The 20,791-nt window shown below is 34.9% G+C and overlaps 1 protein-coding gene across 1 annotated transcript in view; it reads left to right on the forward strand.

Moving 5' to 3' along the window:
• CADM2 (cell adhesion molecule 2) overlaps positions 1-20,791 on the forward strand; it is a 319,141-nt gene that overhangs the window by 41,083 nt on the left and 257,267 nt on the right. The window lies entirely within an intron of this gene.

Genomic DNA, 20,791 nt, shown 5'->3' on the forward strand with positions numbered 1-20,791 from the left:
CAATGAGCAACTGTCAAATGTTTTACTGCTAGTAAAAACGTATGTACCATAAATTGAAAAATTTCTAATTATCATATTTAGTTCTGTTAGTGACCATCTTAAAACTTAATCTAGTGATTTAAATATATTATGTGATTTGCCTAGGTGTATCCTTAACTCCTTAATGGCTGACTGTTAATATTGAACATTAGTCAATGGGGCACTGCTCCCAAGGTACAAGTAACCTGGATGGCTGCTTTGAAGGTATTTAATGAAAAGATCAAGTCTCCTAAACCAAAAGAGCTTTCAAAATGTCAAATCATGTCTTCATGTTCATCATCTAGCTCCAGTTAATATGCTTAGTTGTATACTATATGCAGCTCTGCTTATTTTTATTGATAAGAAGAAATATAGTTTCAGGGTAGCCATGATAGTGTAATTTAATCCATGCAGTTTTGACTCTAAATTTCTAGGCTCTCTGGACTATTGAGATCTCTTATCGTATCACCTGATGTCTCCTCTTCTGTGCCGTAGTTGTCAGTTCCACCCAGGAAACTGGTATCACCACCAACCATGACATTGTAGCACTTCCATGTCCCCCAAAACTGCATGTAGTATTGCAGAAAGTTTAAATTTATCAGAATTTCACATGCACAAAAGCCTCTGGCCAAATTTTGAAACAGGTTGGAGGAAGATGCTCGCATATATCTTTCTCTCTTCATCTCTATTGCCTCCAGAAATTTCATCAAAAATAAAGCATTTGGAATGTTGATAGAATATCTATGCTGTTTGCTAAGTGATCAGATTATATTTTTAGCATACTAAACTAATGTATATTATCAAGTCTTTCATATCTGGTTCTTTTCATCATTTTATGTAACACGAGAAGTAAATTTTCGCATTTGTTGATTTTGTTGCTTCTATTATAATTTATTACTGCCCTGACAATCAGGTATCTTCTTGTTTTCAGTTCTTCTTTATTATACCTTCTATGATAATTTATCAACTAAATCTCATGTTTAATCCTTTGCCAAGCTAGCTCATTAACAAGTGGTTTTCAGGTAATGTGGGTAATTATTTAAAATATACATTACCAATGAGGTAAATAAATGCTTTCAATATGTCATTTAAACCATTAAAACATCATTATTGAGAAGTGGAATATAGGATGAGAGTTTTTTAAGTATCTTACCAGTATACTACATTACCTCGTTTCATACAAGGTCATGAGAGAATAGTTGTATTTGTAGCTTGCTTTCTTTTCTTTTTTTTTTTTTTTCCCAACTGGGAGAAACCAGTATGTAGCAAAACTTGTCAGCTAAGTTCATAAACATGCACAATAGCAATCATTATTAAAATGTAATATGCGGGATCCCTGGGTGGCACAGCGGTTTATGTGTTGTTGGATCCTATTGGCTAGTATCTTGTTGAGAATTTTTGCATCCATGTTCATCAGGGATATTGGTCTGTAATTTTCCTTTATGGTGGGGTCTTAGTCTCGTTTTGGAATTAAGGTGATGCTTGCCTCATAGAACGAATTTGGAAGTACTCCATCTCTTTCTATCTTTCCAAACAGCTTTAGTAGAATAGGTATGATTTCTTCTTTAAACGTTTGATAGAATTCCCCAGGGAAGCAATCTGGCCCTGGACTTTTGTGTCTTGGGAGGTTTTTGATGACTTTCCTCCCTGGTTATTGGCCTGTTCAGGTTTTCTATTTCTTCCAGTTCCAGTTTTGGTAGTTTGTGGCTTTCCAGGAATGCGTCCATTTCTTCTAGATTGCCTAATTTATTGGCGTATAGCCGTTCGTAATATGTTTTTAAAATCGTTTGTATTTCCTTGGTGTTGGTAGTGATCTCTCCTTTCTATTCATGATTTTATTAATTTGAGTCTTCTCTCTCTTCTTTTTAATAAGGCTGGCTAATGGTTTATCTATCTTATTAATTCTGTCAAAGAACCAACTCCCGGTTTTGTTGATCTGTTCCACAGTTCTTCTGTTCTCGATTTCGTTGAGTTCTGTTCGAATCTTTATTAACTCTCTTCTTCTGCTGGGTGTAGGATCTATTTGCTGTTTTTTCTCTAGCTCCTTTATGTGTAAGGTTAGCTTTTGTATTTGAGTTCTTTCCAGTTTTTGAATGGATGCTTGTATTTCTCCCTTAGGGCTGCTTTTGCTGCATCCCAAAGATTTTGAACGGTTGTATGTACATTCTCATTAGTTTCCATGAATCTTTTTAATTCTTCCTTAATTTCCTGGTTGACCCTTTCATCTCTTAGCAGGATGGTCCTTAACCTCCACGTGTTTGAGGTCCTTCCAAACTTCTAGTCGTGATTAGTTCTAATTTCAAGGCATTATGGTCTGAGAATATGCAGAGGATGATCCCAATTGTTTGGTATTGGTTCAGACCCAATTTGTGACCCAGTATGTGGTCTATTCTGGATAAAGTTCCATGTGCACTTGAGAAGAATGTGTATTCAGTTGAGTTTGGATTTAAAGTTCTGTAGGTATCTGTGAATTTCATCTGGTCCAGTGTATCATTTAAAGCTCTCGTTTCTTTGGAGACATGTTTGGAATACCTATCGAGTATAGAAAGCGCTAGATTGAAGTCACCAAGTATAAGTGTATTATTATCAAAGTATTTCTTCAGTTTGGTTATTAATTGGTTTAAATATTTGGCAGGTCCCACATTCGGGGCATATATATTGAGGATTGTTAAGTCCTCTGGTTGGATAGATCCTTTAAGTATGATATAGTGTCCCTCTTCATCTCTCACTATAGTCTACGAGGTAAATTTTAGTTTATCTGATATGAGGATGGCTACCCCTGCTTTCTTTTGAGGAACATTTGAATGGTAAATGGTCTTTTATTCTCAGGCTGTAGGTGTCCTCCTGTCTAAAATGAGTCTCTTGTAGACAGCAAATAGATGGGTCCTGCTTTTTTATCTAGTCTGAAACCCTGTGCCTTTTGATGGGGTCATTAAGCCCGTTCACGTTCAGAGTTACTATTGAAAGATATGAGTTTAGTGTCACCATGATATCTATTCAGTCCTTGTTTTGTGGATTGTTCCACTGAACTTCTTCTTAAAGGGGAATGTTAAGAGTCCCCCTTAAAATTTCTTGCAGAGCTGGTTTGGAGGTCACATATTCTTTAGTTCCTGCCTATCTTGGAAGCTCTTTATCTCTCCTTCCATTTTGAATGAAAGCCTTGCTGGATAAAGTATTCTTGGTTGCATGTTCTTCTCATTTAGGACCCTGAATATATCCTGCCAGCCCTTTCTGGCCTGCCAGATCTCTGTGGAGAGGTCTGCCGTTACCCTAATACTCCTCCCCTAAAAGTCAGGGATTTCTTGTCTCTTGCTGCTTTAAGGATCTTCTCTTTACCTTTGGAATTTGCAAGCTTAACTATTAAATGTCAAGGTGTTGAATGGTTTCTATTGATTTTAGGGGGGGATCTGTCTATTTCCTGGATCTGAATGCCTGTTACCCTTCCCAGATTATGAAATTTTTCAGCTATGATTTGTTCAAATACATATTCTGGCCCTCTGTCCCTTTTGGCGCCCTCGGGAACCCCAATTAAACGTAGGTTTTTCTTCCTCAGGCTGTCGTTTATTTCCCTTAATCTATCTTCATGGTCTTTTAATTGTCTGTCTCTTTTTTCCTCAGTTTCCCTCTTTGCCATCAACTTGTATTCTACGTCACTCACTCGTTCTTCCACCTCATTAACCCTTGTCCTTAGGACTCTAGTTTGGATTGCATCTCATTCAATTGATTTTTAATTTCTGCCTGATTGGATCTAAATTCTGCAGTCATGAAGTCTCTTGAGTCCTTTATGCTTTTTTCTAGAGCCACCAGGAGCTGTATAATAGTGCTTCTGAATTGGCTTTCTGACATTGAATTATAATCCAGATTTTGTAGCTCTGTGGGAGTGAGGACTGTTTCTAATTCTTTCTTTTGTGGTGAGGTTTTCCTTCTAGTCATTTTGCTCAGTGTAGAGTGGTCAAAAACAAGTTGTACTGGCAAAAGGAGAAAAAGAGAGGAGAGATATAAGGAAAGAAAAGAGAAAAAGAAAAAAGAAAAAGGAAGAAAAAAAGGAAAAAGGAGAAGAAAAAGAGAAAGAAAAAGAAAGAAAGGGAAAAAAAGGGTGGGGGAAGCAAACAGAAATCAAAAAGCAAAAAAAAAAAAAAAAAAAAAAACCCAAACCAAAACAAAACAAAACAAACAAACACGGGGGAGTATCTTCCAATTCTGTATACTTTAAGTCCCTTGACTTCCCCTGGAACTGGTCCGTGTCGCTGGTCTTCTGGGGGAGGGGCCTGCTGTGCTGATTCTCAGGTGTTAGCACTTGGGGGAGCTGCTCTGCCCCTGCCTGGTGCAGGGCTCAGTGGGGGTTGTTTACCCCGCGAGGCCCCAGGAGGAACAACCACAGTGGCGGGGCCAGCTCTGCAGCCCTGGAGTCAGCTCCCGCAGTAGCTCCGGGGCTCTCCGTCTGCAGGGCCTGGGGGCTCCAGGCGGGGCCGCTGATCTGCTCAGCTCGGGGCAGGAGCGTCCTCGCTGTCCTGGGCCCTCCCGGCCTTTGCCTGTCCCGGGGGAGGCCGGATCCTCCCCCGGCCAATGTCCCCGCGCCCTGTGCTCCGGGGCCTGCGCTGTTGGATTCGCTCCCGCCCCACAGCCCCCTCCGCGGAGCCGCCGCCCGAGCCCCTCCGAGCTGCTCTGGGTCCCGCCGTGCGCGCTGCAGCCCTTAGGGAGCTCGGGGCATCTCCCGGGGCGCAGGTGCCTGTTAGTGTCCCCGGGAGCCCGAGGGCATCCCCGCCCTCCTGGGTCCTGCTTCACCTCCCTGAGGGCCCCTTTCCGCCCGGGAAGGTTGGTGCAGCTCCTGCTCCTCCGGGACGGGGCTCTCCTGTCCTGGGGACACTCGCCCCGGCCTCAGCCTGGCTCCTCGCGGGCCCCTCCCCCTTGGAGGCCTTTTGTGTCTTTATTTCTTTTTCCCCGTCTTCCTACCTTGATAGAAGCGTGAACTCTTCTCACTGTAGCATTCCAGCTGGTCTCTCTTTAAATCTCAGGCCGAATTCGTACATTTTCAGGATGATTTGAAGGTTCTCTAGGTAATTTGGTGGGGACAGGTGACCTGAGGACCCTACTCATCCGCCGTCTTTTCCCTCCTCCCCGGTATTTCACATATTAATAAGAGCTACCACTTTATTGCATTTGAACAAATAATGGCTCTTTATTTTGTCTGTCTTCTGTAAATAAAAAATGCAGTATTTTGTGACATGTACATTGCAATGCTCCAACTTCAATGAAAAAGAAGAAAAAAATAACTTCGGTATTTTGCTGCTAGAACATAAAATATTGATAGCTCAATTAAAAATATGAGTTCAAATGAAATGTACTTGCTCATTGCAAATTTATAAGCAGTTCATAAAAAAAAAAAAAAACAGCTATTCTGCAGCCTCATTCAATGAGATATTGTAGAAAAAGGGTACTGGACTGGGAAGCAGGAATTTTGGTTTCTCGGCCAACTCTACCGGTAACAAACTGTGCCATTGTGGCAATTAGTTCACCTCTAGAGGCCTCGATGTTCTCATTTGGAACATGACAAAGTAAAATTGCACAACTTTAATGTCACTTCCAGGAGAAAACCCAATGCTATGTGCTTATTTGGGAAGGATGCTAAAATTTTAAATATCTTCACACTTGTGCAATCCACTAAAAATGAAGCACCACTAGCAATGCGTCCAAATACCATTATTTTATATGGCAGTAGGATGAAATATGAAAACAGATTGTCATTCTAGAAATATGCAGAAGTCCTATCTGCATAAAAAGTGGCAAGGGGATGACAGATAATGAGAAACATAAAGACACTGAACTGTCGTATCTGGAGTATCCCTTCTAATTCTTCACTTTCCACTAACTGTGGTCATTTCCTTCTTATGGATGCCCTCATTCAAGTCCAGCAAACGGTTCTCCCTTCCTCTACTTCCAGTTATATTTTCCCACACACTTGGATAATTTGCCTCACAGCAAGGGCAGACATGCAATGTTTTTAACTTTTGTTTTTAGCAATGCTATGATGGAGTGCTTAGACTTCATGGTCTGAGATAAATGTCACTCATCGTGTGTCCCATGATTGATGCCATTTATTATGTGTTCCTCTATGGCTCTCTAACCCCTTTTCATATGGAATAAGATAACCCTCTTATTTTTATGAATTGGAAAACAATAATTCTAGCAGAGGTGTGTGAGCCCTGGAAGTGAGCACTTTATCAATCTAAATTAGACCATAAGCATTTTGTTCAGTGAAGTGTAGGGTACAGTTCATTGATTCAATAACGTTAAGTAATTATCATGTTAGAATAACAGCACATCCTGAACTTCTTAAACTCATTGGTCAATCCACGAATCAATCAATATCTCTCTTCAGAGAGGCAGAATAAAAATGAATGCTCCTATGGATGTATTAACAGAATATGTATTTACTACCTTAAGTGTGAAGGAATTGAAAAGATTCTCAAGGAATATTCTGGAATTCAGTATTTTTGCATCGTCTGGATAATGGGAAATCTACCTTGCTTAATAAGTCCCATCAGTTATTTGTAAAGTGTATACTTGCCTGATATTATTCATACTGTCCTGAATAATTTAAATCTGGCCTCAGTTTCTGAGTTTATACTTTGAAACATCATGGATCTATGTGAGGAACATATTTAGGAAAAATGAGGAAGAGATCTAGGTGAGAATGAAAAAGGAATTCAAAAAGGGCTTCTACTTTGTAGGTAAATATTCAAAAAGAAATGGAGAACAGGCTAGAAATTTATGATGTGCTGCTGATAGAATTATTTCTAAAAAACATCTTTTTCCAAAATGCAATATCTGTCTTTCTTCATGTTCTATTGGTCTAGGTAGCTGATCTATAATGAGCTGAAGAAGAGATTTTGATCTTTCCTAAGAGTGTTTTGTCAATGATCAGAAAGAACTGGCTTCATTTTTTCCAAGTTGAACTAGAATGTCATAAATCAAGAAAGGTGAAGTTTTTCAGCAAAAGGGGTAGTAAATGCACTGAACCTTTACAAGTTGGTATAGTATTGTATTTTTTCCTTTTTTTTTTTTTTTAAGTGTGTGTGTAAAATGTATGGATAAAAGAATCTGTGCACCTCTGACACTTTTGGAGGCAAATGAAAATATCATGGGGAGAGAACAAAGATGAGGTTAGCAGGATCGTTCGTAACCAAAGAATTTATAAAACATAAAACAAGTTAGACGCGTTTCAAAACTGTGCAAGACAAGACACTTACATGCATTTGTATGAAAAAAGAGAACTTTCATAGTGTGAACTGATTTTTTTTACCATTAAGCTCTTTTCAGTGTTTTTAGCTTCAAAGTTGTGGCATTTTAATATTGAAATTTGCCTTTACCTTACTCAAATCTATATTTAAACACATGTATGTACAAAGTATGTCTTAGACTCCTATGTGTATATGTTTATCTAAGCATAACTTGTGGAATACCTAAGTTCTTCAATAAAAACCTTGAGTGAAGATAGAGACTGATTCTCAGATACAAAATACATTTCTGTATTTCTGACTTAATTTTACTTCTGTTGGTGCAGTGAGTAATAACCAACATATAGTTCACTACAGAATTATAAACTACCAGTTAATAATTAGTTATCATTAGGCAATATTAACCACCACCATCCCTTTTTTAGCATGCAGGATACTGGATGCCAGGGATTAACTAAGAAGTCAGTTTAGTGGGAGAGATATTTATGCAGACCACAAAATACAAAATGCTATTGAGGATCAAGAAGCATCCAGATGTATTTTACGTCTTTTTCGGTCTTATCTAGAGGCCAGATTTTGGGTTGTCCCTCACCGCTGCTGATACAGTTTCTGGTGTTTAGCAATTCACCAAAATAAATCTTTAAAAACAAAACAAAACAAAACAAAATAAAATAAAAAAAAAGGTAATGTATTCAGAAGCATTTTTAAATGAATGAATGAATTAATTAATTAATTTATTTATTTATTTATCTATCTATTTATTTGAGACACAGAGAGAGAGTCAGAGACAGAGGCAGAGGGAGAAGCAGGCTCCATGCAGGGATCCTGTTGTGGAACTTGATACTGGGTCTCCAGGATTACACCCTGACCTGAAAGCAGATACTCAACTGCTGAGCTATCCAGGTGTCTTTCTGGTGCATTTTTATCTGAGATCTGATCAGTCACCTACAACAGCATTCAGAGAAAGACTGGAGATTTCTCCTTGCTAGTTTAATGTCCTTGATTTTTCTGTACTTAAAGTTTCATGAAAGTTAGAGTCCATTTCAATATTGATCATTCCTGATACCTAGTAGTAAGACCGATGCATTTTTATGGTAAGTATTAAAGTAATATGTATAAATGTGCATTTAATGGATAAAAAAGACTACAGGTTGATTAAATGGCAAAATTTCATATAAGTAATAATTAAATTATTAACTTCAATAGATGAGATATTTCCTTTTTAAGAGAAGATGTTATTCCTAGTGAGAAAAATGTGAAATTCATTTTTGAGGCATGTACTTCTAGCTTCGAAAGTTATATTTGAGGAACTTGTCTTTGATTACCCTTGGTGCATAGCTTTTGTACTTTCATTGTATTCTTTGCCTGCATTTTTCAACCTCATATCATTATTTTCTCAGGAACATCCTTTTACTTTCTCCAAAGAATACGAATTTTAGCTCCAGCTGAAAATTACCAAGTGTCTAAGATCAGACATGATAGACATTGTCTATCAACAAACAAATGCATAACCTCTTAGTTTAGATGGACAAGGGAAATATTCATTTGACTTTATATGCATATGGATGTTTTAAATTTAATGTGAATAACTTAAATACATTTTATATGGCATTATTTGTGGTGGAATTTCTTGTCATGCGAAAGAAGCAATTAATAAAAGACAGCAATTATTTTCAGCAGTTTAAGGAGGAAGATTTAATGAAACATTTGTGTATGGTAGTACAGTCACCATACGCAAAACAGCATTAACAAAGATGCATTTTAATAAAAAGATATTGTAAAGTTTTCATTTTTAAAAAGCCTGATGTGGGACTCGATCCCAGGACCCTGGGACCATAACCAGAGCCAAAGGTAATTGCTTAAGCACTGAGCCACCCAGGTGCCCCCAATTATTTCAAATCTTAAAAAGGAGAGCATTCCTATTTCTGCAAAACAATTAAAATTATCCTACTTTAAAAACTCTTTGCTCTATAATAGCACAATGGCATTACTACTGATATTGGTTCTGTTAATGCAGGAATTAATAATACACTGGTACATGGCTCAGGTCTTACATACAGAGTTCAAGATATTTACATAGCATTTAACACGTTGTGATGACTATGCTGTAGCTATATAAGCCTGTAATATACAATCCATTCAGAATGCCTTATTAAGATAATCATTTCCATTCAGTTTAAATTGGGTTTTCTATCTATGCAGACTCCTGTTCTTTAGCTCTTTGATATTTTTGATTCCTTCAAATATACTCTATAAAATAGATTTGATGCTACACTAGGTGAATTTGTGTATTACAAGATTACTAGAGGTTGATCTTCCATTATTTAAGTTACATGCAATCTGATACAATAAACTTACTGACATGCAAAACGAATTATGTTCTCATTTATGAGAAAACCATGCTCCAACACACAGTTGCTATTGAAATAAATTCATTCATGCCTACATGTTATTAGGTACTAAATTACCTTTAAAATAATTTGGTAATTTAAAAAGTAGAAGGTTTTTATTAAAGGATTTTTAGAGCAAAAAAAGAATTGTAATTTTAGTACAGGCAACCATTTCTAACATGAATTCGCTGGTCTAGAAAATTACTTTAATGCACATATCAATATACAAACCATATTATATTATATTATATTATATTATATTATATATTATATATTTCAGCAATTTAAAACAATCTATGAATTAGGTTTTTTGTATGTAATGAAAATATATAAGCAATTTTCATAGTAAAATCATAATTTTACCTTTAAAAATAATTTTACCTTATTACTGCTATTCCAGGAAAGTTTTAATTGATAAGTTTTTAATTAACTAAAATTTATAACAAATATAAAATAGGAAAGCATCATTCATTCTAGGTTTACTATAGTGTTTCTGTTTGGAGAAAAAATAAATTATCAACAGAAAAACGCATCTGTAACTTGTTTATGATAAAAGAGACCTGGTAGTTTAAGATTTGAAAATAAGGGCATTCATCTTGAGAAGAATATGAAAGAGAGAGAATATTATTTTATTAAAAACCTCTACTTGACTATCTCAAATTCATGTACATTGCTGAACTCAAATCATCTTCATTTTTAATATAATTTTACAACCCCATGCGTATCGTAATGTTTGGCAAACAGTGGACACTGAATAAATTGGTTTTGGATGGATAGTTGAATAGAAAATTATTTAATATGAGATCTAATTTGAAATTCCCATCTTGCTATTCCCTAGCTATATACTTTAAAACTCATAACTTAATGTTATTTATGTTGTTGGCAACAATAATATACATCTTGAAATTATTTCTGCCCTTTACTTAGAGGGGACTATATTTTTGTGCATCAGAGAAATGTAATATTTCAGCATAAGTGGTAAAGCATTTTTTTGGGGGGGAAAGCATTTTTAAGAAAAAATTTTATTTCTAATATCTGACATAAATAAATGCCCAATTATAATTGTTTTACTTCCCAGTTGTGTTGATTGTATCTATTTACTCGAAGATTCCCATGTTGAAAGAGAAATCTGAGTCCCATATAACTTTTGTTATATGCTAAGTATTGAAAACCGGGTTATATCTTTGGTATGCCTGAAAGTTCTGATAAATAATATGACTTGATTTGATATGGTCTTTGAATCACAATTTAATTCATTCCTGTTTATTTGTTTCTCTAGTATAAATCAGGTTATATATTATTTATTCATGTTTCCTTTTAAACCATCTCAAATTCATTGCTTATTATATTTCCAAAGTATACATAAATATGCATATATTTCATCTGCTAACTTTCATCTACTTATGCAAATTTCTCATTTTGTCTTTCAGCATTATCATTTTCATAAATAAATTCCTTATGACATTCTTCTCATGACATTCTAATGTATCTAGTTGCATGGAGCTTATTTGCTGTATTTTAAACTCATGTTTTCATGATTGCTTCTTTGCCTCTCACCTCTGCTATTCTTTTTACTGTCTCACCCTTCTATTCCAATATTCCTGATTTAAAATTTCATTTTATAAGAAGTTTTCTCACAATTTACATCATTCAATACAAATGTATAAAATCAGTGTTCAGTAAGAATCTTATCCTAAATTGGCAAATTTACAGCCAAACCAATTTATAGAATACTTTTTCAAGTGTCCCAATTTAAAGCTGCAAGAGAAGCTAGTCTGAACCACACAGAAATGATGAACAATCTTCAGGAAGCAAACTTTAAAATCAAAGTGGATGAACTCACTAATATTACATCCCATCTCATTTTAATATAGGTATGGATTATATCATCTTCAAGGGATGTAGTCAGGGAACAGTACAAAAATCCTTATTGACTTCTATATGAAGGCAAGAAGAAATGATCTAGGATATCCATTTGGAGGGATCTAATTTGGCTAGCATAACTCTATAGCCAGAGAAAAACTTTTGAAAATGTTTTGGGGGGGAGATGAAAATAGAATTGCTAATTTGCTTTTATTATTTTGTGGTTAAAAATGCACTTATTGAAAAGCATTATTTAGAAAGGGTGTCATTTCTACTTCCTGCTCAAAGAAATATTTCAGCATCAGTGTGTATCCATACACAGTTCTAAATAAAAATATTTTATTATGACTATAACTCATATGTTTTTATATATATGACACCACCCACCTCCTATTGATTTTCAGACTTGTCACTCTACTCTCTAGGCCTCAGTTTCCCTTTCTTCTAAAGTTGCTTTGCTTCATTTTTACTTGTCCATTTAACTATCTCTCCCCATCTGAGCAGAAACCTATGCATGCCATTCTAAGGACACACTTCATACACTTTATTTGCATTGCATAATACACAAATAAATCCCTCTTGCCAAATGCGCATGATAGTCATGCTTTTTCCTTCAGCACAAGAGGACTTATTACTTGATTAGATTTAATCACTGTTAAATCTAAGATGGAATTTTGCTCTAAGCCATTGTCCACTTATAAGATTATGAGAATCCTTAAGGGGATTTTAGGTATTTCACGACCTCGGGTCTGTATAGGTCGTATTTTTTGTCAAAGGAGAATGTGCATTCTTTTGTATAACTTGATATTTTTTCAATGTTTCCTTTTAAACATAAAATTTATTTTTACATGACTTCATATTTGTAAATTCACTCTCAGAAACAATCATGCCATGCCTAAATTCTTCCTTGTTCAACCTGGGCATCTTTTTATTATTCTCTATATTATACATCTGTAGATAGTGTGTTCTTACCATGTGTGTAAAGAAAATTGGACAGATGTACATTTGTGAGGATTATTATTCAATGAGAACCTCATTTATTTTCTTATGTTTTCTGTTAGATTTACTTATTTATTTTAGGTACAGAAGAAGAATATAGTACAACAGGTTGGTTAACAATGATTGTACTGCTGAAGATGTAAGAGATAAGAAATATCTAGTGGGCTAGTAGCATTTTTATCAATGTACCATGAAGAAATAAAGAAGTATTTCTTAGGCTTCCACAGCATTTGAAAATGAATAATATTTTCAAAATAAAGATCAAGATTATTTGCAAAAAGTCTGCAGTGTGAGGTCAGATATACTCTTATTTAGTTTTATAATATATTTTTGTCTAAAAAATAACAAAACTTAAATGAGTTTTGTTAATGTTGCCATTAGGAGAAAAAAAAGAGAGAGTATGGACAACACATTTATTCAAAAAAGACTGTACTGACCAACACCTATCAATATTACTGATCTAAAAGTAGGCCCCTGATTTGAGATGCCTTTCCTCAAGTGGGAAAATACTGGTACTGGCTATTCTTACTCTTCTCAATCTGCCTGGTGGATCAAAGCAAACATTTATAAAATAATTTTCCTTTAGAACAGGTAGAATTCATCTAAGTCAGAATGAAGATTGTACAGCGTAGTTGCTGCTAAGTTGTATATAGAAGTAAACAACTAAACAACAAAAATTTCCCTCAAATTCTGTATTCTCTGATCAATCTCTTCTTTTGTTCAATTTAATTGTCAAGTTTCTTCAAAAGTCTTCATTATACTTAATATCTTTATTTGATCATCTCTTATTCATTTTTCTAAAACATTGCATTCTGTTTTCTCCTTTCACTTGTTTCATGGCAAAGCTACTAAGGCATGTTGGCGGTCACTCCCCATGGACATGACTCTGATCTTTTATAAACTTGGTTTTAAGTTTGAAGTTGGAAGTACAGAAATCTTTCATTCTTAATTATTTTCCCTGCCTTTAAATATACCACCCTCAATAATCAACTACTTTAGTCTCTTCATCCAATAGCTGCTATTTTGCTCACACTACATTATATCTGTTCACTTGGGTAGTCTCTTTCTGCATTGACTCTGGGCTTGACTCTGTGACTAGTTTTGGCCAATGGGACAATAACAAACTTGAAACAAGAAGAGACTTGGAAAATTCTTGTTCTTTGGGCTGTACTCTTGGGAGCCAGAAGCCGTGATATTAAGCCCAGTCACCACCTGTCATCCCAGATGACAGCCAGCCTATCCCCAGAAGCAAAGCCCCCAAAAGCAGATGACTGGTAATTGACCATAGATGTATTAGGGAACACAGCCAAGATGATAAGAACTGCCCAGTAAAGTCCAGTAAAAATTTGCACTTCACATAACAGTGTACTACAAAAATAGTAGTTGATGTATGACATTGTTTTGGAGTGGTTTGCTAAAATGAAAAAAAAAAATAACAAATATACCGCTTTTCCTTTTGTGCCTAGATCTTGATTAGTGACACCACCATCTATCCTATCATATACCTGTAAACAAAAGTCACTCTTTAACTGGCTTCTTTCCATTCTGTCTTTCATCAATTGGTCTTTAATTCTTGCTGTTATTTTTAAAACTCAAGTTATTTTAGTACTGAAATAATTGAATATTTTATAAACAATATATATTTTTGATTACCTGATATATGCTAGAATCATGAAGGCAATAGCTAGAAGTAGAACGATTGTTCATTTTGGCATATGGATTTACATGCCTCTCTCTACCTTTAGGTACTATATTCCATTATCTCTTTCATAACAAACAATAATTCGATTGTCTTGGATGATGCAGGTATGAGCCTACTGTAGATTCTTTTATATGTTATTTCATGAATCCTGAGCTTTCTGCAAGGTTTTTGAAGTCTCTTTCTCAAATATATTATAGAAAATGAAAAGATCATCTATTTGTTGAGGCCTTTTTCATTATAAAAACAGGAATTGTGTCTGTGGTTGTTTCGCTAAGATGTAAAATCTCCATCATCTTGATTCCTCATTGAACCAAACATTGTACAGCTTGCTAAGAATACTTTTATAGGCGATTAAATCTCTATAGTGCCTCTGTCTTGTGGCCCTGTTTGCCAGATTTCTGGACCAGAATTTCCATTCTCATTTACAAAGCTAAGTAACACTCACAAAATCTTGCAAGGAATTTAAAATTTAGTTTCTGACAGTCAGAGTATAAGGTGGAAACTATTAAATGTTTGGCATTGAATAGTTATATGAGTGTGTTTTTTTATTACACCTATCATAAGTGCTATGCACAGGAAGCATTTGAAAATATTGCCAATATTTCTTAGCTAATTACATTATGCTATTTCACTCAGAGACATGCCCTTTCTAAAGTAATCATGGAAACAAATGAAAACAAGTCTTCTGTCAAGCAGCCACTCAACATAGCTTTGTGAGTACATTGAGTATATCATAGGACATTGTCAATGTTGACCTTATCGAAACAACTCCCATTAAGTATTATAGTATGTAGTATGCTTATCCACTTTATTTCTTTTCATTTGCATTTAATGTAGGTGTTCAATAAACAATGTTAGAGTAAGTGAAAATTAACAAGTAGTAAATTCTTTCTCTACTCAAAATTTTTTCCTAACTTTTTTACCCCTGTGTCAGCAGGAAATACATCCTGTTACACTATAATAAGTGGGGGAAATACATAGTTTTGGTGTCTAAGAAACATATGCCACCTCAACAACTTTACCTTTAAATTAATGTGTTGGTTAGAGAAGAAGACTTATATAGAGGTGAGAGAGAATTCTAAAATATAGAATTTGAATATAAGTGATAAAAATCTAAATCTTACAAAACTGATAGACCCTTCACTGGGTCAGTGTGAGTGAGGATGGCCAGAGGGATGGACAGGTAAGGGAGAGCTCCGCGAATTTAACCAGATTGCATTCTTGAGAGTGTACATTTAAAATTCAACTAAATAAGAATGATCTGCAATAAAGTGTGCTGAGATTAATCATTTAAATAATTATTTTTTCTGGGACATTTTTATCAAAACTGAGCCCACTATTATTACTTTTTTTTTTTTTTAAATCTAGTTTTTATAAGCAAGGAATTTGAAGTCCTCCACCCATCATGTCCTGGGAATTCTCGGTTTTCTGCACGTCTCTTCCTCAGTGGCTGCTTAAGATTCTTTAGTTGATCAGAGTGGCTTTATTTATTTATGATAGTCACACAGAGAGACAGAGACACAGGCAGAGGGAGAAGCAGGCTCCATGCACTGGGAGCCCGACGTGGGATTCGATCCCGGGTCTCCAGGATCGCGCCCTGGGCCAAAGACAGGCGCCAAACCGCTGCGCCACCCAGGGATCCCCACTATTATTACTTTTTAACATGACGTCAACAAAACGTAAATTAAGTTTAGTAATCTGAAAGTTGACAATTAAGTAGTTTTCCCATTCATATAAGAAAAATATTATTAGAAATAAACTGTTCTACTTTTTATATTAAGATTCTTTTTTTTCTGGTTTATATCTTAAAACAATTAACATATTCAAGGATTAGCTCTATGTGTTTGGATAAGTACTGTTATGTTATAAACAGTAGTGTTTACAGGGATTTGGTTAAATGAAGTAGCAAATGCACAAAAATAAGCCATTATAAATGGTTTAATACTCAATTCAAACCAATGATGACCACTATTTATGGATAAGAGTGTACCCTATTTTCTCACCAACACTTCTGCTTTCTACTTGGCATGCATCCAAATTTCTGCTGTGTTAACATTTGCTCCTGGGAGGAGATGAAGGAAAAAAGGTCCATAAGGTTTCCATTGGCCCAGATAGTAGAAACATCTGCTGGATTCATGAGCAGCATGCTGGCCCAAGTCAGCAGGGAGAATTGATGCTTATCAACCCTGCCATATGAGTCGATATTTCCTGTGCCCTGGGGCTACACAAGCTTAATCAAAAAAAAAATAAAATAAAATAAGGAAGCACATTACATGTCAAAATTCCCTCATTAAATAAGCATTATATATTTTCAAAGTAACTATCATGGCATTATAAATATGAGTTTAGTACTAATGAAATTCAAATTGTAACAAACAGCAGCTTTTATTGAATTTTATCATTCATTAGAAAATTTTGAGTAATGGTGGATTCCATGCATTTAGAACTTTGTTTACAGAAATTGGACCCTTAAATGTGAAGAGCTGATTATTGTTCTTGGTGAGAAAATTTTGTCAAAAAATCATGTACATTTTTTTCATAGTCATCTTTGTAGGTACCTTTAAGATTAGCTGATCAATTATTTAAATAGGGAGATTTGGGATTTTAATCTCCAACATGAACTTAATGAATTATTACTAAACATAATTATTGTTTTTTTTAACACACACATTTGCTATTTCAAAAATAGTTGTCAGAAGTGTATACTTATTGCCATGTTGCTGCCAATACCCCAAACACTTGCAATTTTTGTTTTGTTTTGTCTTGTTTTGTTTTTACAATAGCTCTCTGAGTTTGTGGCTTATCCTAATCAGTGGCTTAAATTTGAAAAATCTGTACCTTCCAAGGATTTATTAAAATTTTTGCAAAACACAGCATCCAATGGACATTTAAATGTAAGCTATAAGATATATCAGCTGTTACTAATAATATACATCACATCATATATATTTTATTTATATATTATATCTAGAGAAAAATACATATATTTATCTGTCTGTATCTATCTAGCATAGCATACATCTTTGGTTTCAGATCTGTCAAAGCACATAAGACTAGAAATTTGAAATGAAAATCAGTTTTTGCACCAATTATGTGTAGAATTCATGAAATATGGCAGTCTATTTAGTTTCAATCTGATCTGGAAAGAAAACAGAATAAATAGAAATAGTTTTGAGCATAAATAATGTGACTATCCTTACTGGACGAGCATTATCTCAGCTGAAAGACTATATGAACAAATGATATTTTTTGTTACTCTGATATTATGGTTGCAGTGCCCACCTTCTTAGAGCAGCAGTACAATTCTTGGTTTCATGTATATAATAATATCCATGAGACACAACAGGCTTTATCCAACATTAAATGTACCTAAAGGTTCACAAGACAAGTGATACAACAAGGATGTTGAGAATTAGCAGAGGCTTTGTGACTCCCTGAAATGTCTCTGAATGTGCACAGTTACTCCTTATACAAAATAAGACGGAGTTGATTTAGGTACCACACCTCAGAGAAGCCTTCAGCTCTGGAGTCTATTCAGGTTTTTTTGTTTGTTTGTTTTGCTTTAAGATTCTATTTACTGAGAGGTAGAGAGCATGAGGAGGGGAAGCTGCAAAGGGAGAGTGAGAAGCAGGCTACCTGCTGAGCAGGGAACCCAGTTCAGGGCTCTATGCGGGGCTCGATCCCAGGGACCTGGGATCATGACCCAAGCAGAAGGCAGACACTTAACTAACCGAGCCACTCAGACACCCTTGGAGTCTATTCAGTTTTGACGCCTTTGGAGGTGTGCAGCTTTCACAAGATTATATCTTGTGAAAGACAGTTCCCATTCTCTGGTACAATGTCATTTAATCAATCCTAATTTATTATTCAACAAATATTCCCAACAATGAAATGTAGGTGCTCAGTCTAATACACAGCCTACTCCCCAGTTCTCATTTATTTTGGATCCAGTATACACCTATGAACTCCTTGAATAAGCAAAGATGATTCGATCAAGAGTCAACTTTTTAGGATTTCCTGAAACTAAAGGGAAGACCAAGAACCAGCTCTTAACTGTTTCTTTATAATATTGTAGTGAAGAGATCACTGGTTTTGCTATCAATAATTTCTTTCCAGTTATCAGTTTGCAACCATCTCTCCAGAACATGCATTCTTAAAATTTAAGTAATCAGTTGAAATATTTTAAATTCCATCATGATTTATTTTATTGAAGTTTAATTTTAATAATTTCCATTTGAAATATTCCAATTCATTATAATTTTCTATTAACAGATTAAAAATATACTAACCCCAAGAAGGGATATGAGAAAGTAATATTAATTCTTTTTCTGCCTCATCAGAAGTATAATTCTTTGAGCTGACTTATCTGTACATATCTGTACAAAGTATCAAGTTTCATTTTCATATTTTCCCACAGCAGTTTCCACTTGTTCTCATAGGGCAATGTTCCCCTAGATCTAATGTGGCACTACAAAGGACTTGAACATCAAAGGATGTAAACATGGACAAGATGGGTGAAATCAACATTAATGAAATCTTTGTGCATTCAGAAATGATCAAACAGTGAAAAACACATCCTATTAACCACTGTGTTATTACATTTTTTTTTTCAAAAGGGAGCTTGCTCCTTAGGGAGTATTCCAAGTTGATTTATATGTTACCACATATTGATCAACACTTACATAATTCGGGTGGTATCATTTTGAACACAGGTTCATGTGTTCAAAAATATATGCCCACTATGTCCAAAGCAATAACATATGCCTGTTAGAGAATGAAAAGTAATATGTTTCTGCCTCTGCTATCAAGAATTTTCTACCTGTCTCAGGTTCACTATGCTAATAGTTTCCTTGGGCATACAAATTCTGTTATTAGAACAGAAAACACTCATTTCCGTTATATTAATCAAAGGGAAGAATTGTTTTATCAACTTTATAAAATATACTCTTATGCAGGAGATAAATTCAAATATTTTATTACTTCACTTTACAGTCCTTTGAGAACTCATTATTTATTTGAAAGCATGGGGTTGTTATCCATTCAGAGAAATATCTCTTTGAAAAAGAACACTGTTTTAAAAATAATGTGTACATCCATAGATAGCTTACCAGCAATACTTTCTTTTCTCCCAGATACTACTGTAGCTTTTAAAACAGGCAATAAAACAGAAGTTATCCATTATTAATAACAAGGCACTTCCCAAAGCAATGGCATTTTGGAATGGAAGTAAGGAATAAATTGTCTCTCAAAGAGCGGGGGGATATGGAACTATGGATAACAATGTTTTAGTACAAGCTCAAGTGAAAGATGGGTCTCCATTTACTAGATTATTCACTGTGGAAAGTTAAAAAAATACCAAGATTAGTTACCTTTACAGATTATCTCATGATTTAATGAATTTTTAAAATATTTTCTCAACAAAGTTCTTGATTATAAACAATATTTCTACCACAATTCATTTCTAAGATTACAAATCCTTGATTCAGAAATAATGATTACCAGAAAAAACACTTAGTCACTTCCTTCAATGGCTTGACATTGCAGGTTATAATAAATTCAAGCTCCTGATGAAGACAGGAAAAGCCCTGCATGATTTGGCCTTCATGTTCTTTTTACCCTGTATTGGACCATTAGTCTGTCGCTTTTCATGCATTAGACTCAGTGGTTTTTGTTTTGTTTTCAGATCTTTGAATAGTCAACCTCTTTCCTGCCTCTTGCTTAGGATCTTTGATAACGGCTAACTTAATTTCTCCAACACTGACTACCTCTCTCCCACATAAGTGTCCTTGGCAATTTTTAAATGGCTGGGTCTCTCTCCTCATTTAGGTTTTAGCAGAAATTTCACCACTTTCTTAGCCAGGCCTTTCCTGTGCAAAAATGTGTTTTCTTGTTTTGCTGCTTATCTTTAGGCGGTAAACTCTAAAGATAAAACGTTACATCGTTTCTAGCTGTTCACAGTTGTGTCTCTAGCACCTACCATTTGAAGCACATTTTAGGTACAAAGAATGTACTTGTTGAATAAATTAATGTCATGAAGTATATTTTATAGTCAAGATTCACTATAGGTGTGAAGATAGGTTTCAGAGAGCCCTAACATTGTATACACTGATGTGTATAGTTCTTATGCCTAATATAAACTGATTGCACATTATTGGATGATATGTTTGATACTGTATTTTTTCTTGGATGTAACTTGTATCTATGCCATCTCAAAATTTCTTACTACATCCCTTAATTCAAGGAGTTATAATTCAAGTAGACATCTGTTGCTTTTTTACATGAACATCTCTACTTGGTGTTCCAATGCAATTATTTAAATTTTCTGCAGAGAATAAAATATGAAAAGAATATTAATGTATAGGCAACTTGGCTAGTAGTCAAATAATTTTATGCTTGCTGAGTATGCAAATATGTGGCACAATCCAAAAGAAATATGTTATCAAAATATATCTCCTACAACTAAGTCAAATCACTAACTTGCAACAATATATTAGGCAATAATTAATTTGACTTGGTTTATATATTTTTTTTCATTAGGAATCAGGGAATATCAGCATAAAAACCAGACTGAAGTCCTAATG

Source organism: Vulpes lagopus, chromosome 20 (assembly GCF_018345385.1).
Source record: "Vulpes lagopus strain Blue_001 chromosome 20, ASM1834538v1, whole genome shotgun sequence".
NCBI classification, from domain to species: Eukaryota; Metazoa; Chordata; class Mammalia; order Carnivora; family Canidae; genus Vulpes; species Vulpes lagopus.